Source organism: Pteropus alecto, unplaced genomic scaffold, assembly GCF_000325575.1.
Source record: "Pteropus alecto unplaced genomic scaffold, ASM32557v1 scaffold96, whole genome shotgun sequence".
Classification (NCBI taxonomy): Eukaryota; Metazoa; Chordata; class Mammalia; order Chiroptera; family Pteropodidae; genus Pteropus; species Pteropus alecto.
The window spans coordinates 1142093-1143948 of record NW_006438979.1 but is presented as its reverse complement, the minus strand read 5'-3'; positions in this window follow the sequence as shown (position 1 = coordinate 1143948).

The window sequence follows — 1856 nt, the reverse complement described above, 5'->3', positions numbered from 1 at the left end:
CCATTCCGCAGATCAAAGACAAGCTTAACGACAGTCATCAGCCCGACCAGGTGTGTGTGGCGGGTGCACAGTGGGGGCCCGCGTGGGGAGGGGCACGGCCACCCTGCACGTGTCCTGCAGTCTCCTCCACGTCCCACTGGGGGGCCCACGGGGTGTGGCTGCAATCCCTCCCCCTGCTCACTGGCATCGTCCCGGGGTCAGAGGTCACGCCTACTTCCTCAGCTGTCTGGGGAAATTGGGGTGGCGGGGAGAGAAGCAGGAGAAAAGATGAAAGAAGATCGAAAAGAGAGAGGACAGAGAGAGACTCTGAAAGGAAGATGGAGAATAATAGACGGATAGATGATAGACAGACACGGATGATAGACAGATGATAGATGATTGATAGATAAATATATACCTGATAGATAGATGATAGGTATGGATGATAGATAGATAGAGATAGAAGATAGATAGATAGATAGATAGATAGATAGATAGATAGATAGATAGATAGGTAGATATCGATAGTAGATAGACAGTAGATATGGAGAGACAGACATAGGACAGAGACAGACAGGAAGGGGTCTCAGCTGACCTCACGGAGCACGTGCCCAGAGAGGACGGAGAAGGACAGAGGACAGGGTGACGTTCGCTCCCAACAGCCCCTGGGGACATGCCGCGGTCTCCCCGGGACAGGGCCCCGCCGTCCCCCTGCTGCCAGCCCCGGCTCTGTCCCTGGCCGCCCGCACGGGGTGCTGTCCACTGCCCTGCCACGTGCCCTGGGTCCCCTCCCGCTCTCCGTGCCCTTGGCCTGGACACCTCGGTTCCTTCTCATCAGCCCACGCCGTCAGCCCCTCCCCGGAGCCTGGCTCCCTGGGATGCCGAGGGCTTGCCCACATCCTTGGGACAGGACGAGCCACCTTGTCACTTTTTCTCAGAGTTGCGTCCTGCTCCAGGACCTCTGCATCTGCCACCCCCCGTCCTGGACGTCCCTTCCCAAGGCCTCCCTGCGGCCAGTCCTGCCCTCTGTCCCCTACAAGTTCACCCACGCAGCTCTGCCTCAGACACCTGTCCCCTGCCCCCGTGGCCAGCTTCCCCGGCTCCTGAAAATGTGACGGCCGCCTGTGGTCTCCTCCCCAGGTCCTCTGGGAGACACTCGCACCAGCTGCAGGGAAAGAGGACGTTGAAGACCTCCTGACCATGGAGGAGGTGGCAGAACCCACGGCGGGCACCAGCGACGCTGCTACGTCTGCATCACCCTAGACGCGTGCGTGTGTGTGTGCATGTGTACGTGTGTGTTTGTGTGTGTGCGCATATGTGCACGTATATGTGTGCATGTGTGTGTCTGCTGACCATGTAATGTCCCTTCTAGCCTCCCCCGTGGTCGGCCAAATATTTCGGTGGTTCAGGTGCCCTTCCCTCCCGCCCGCATCCCCCGGGGCCGGACACACGGATCTGTGACGTCTCAGCCTTCCGTGTGCGAACATTGTCCGCCTCCTGCGTCTCCACCAGCCACGGTTTACCAAGGCGTGACTTTCCACTGGATGTGGGACAAATGACCCGAACTTTGGGACGTAACACAGCGCAGAGCTGCCATCTTGCGGCTTATCTGCCTCTGCCCCATAAAAACCCTTCCGATGATGTGGCACCGCCTGGAAAACTGCAGACTGGCTCTCAAGTTCCCTAACTAGTCACATGAGCAAAGGGTGAGGTCACGTCGTTACCGGCTTCAGGATCTGCAAGTGGACACCTTTTGGGGACATTATTCTGTCCACCACACACGGATATGGACATGGATGTCTTTGGGGACATTATTTTATGTACCACGAGTAGTAAGAGATGCCATCGTTACAGATGTTTAAATGTCACATACAATG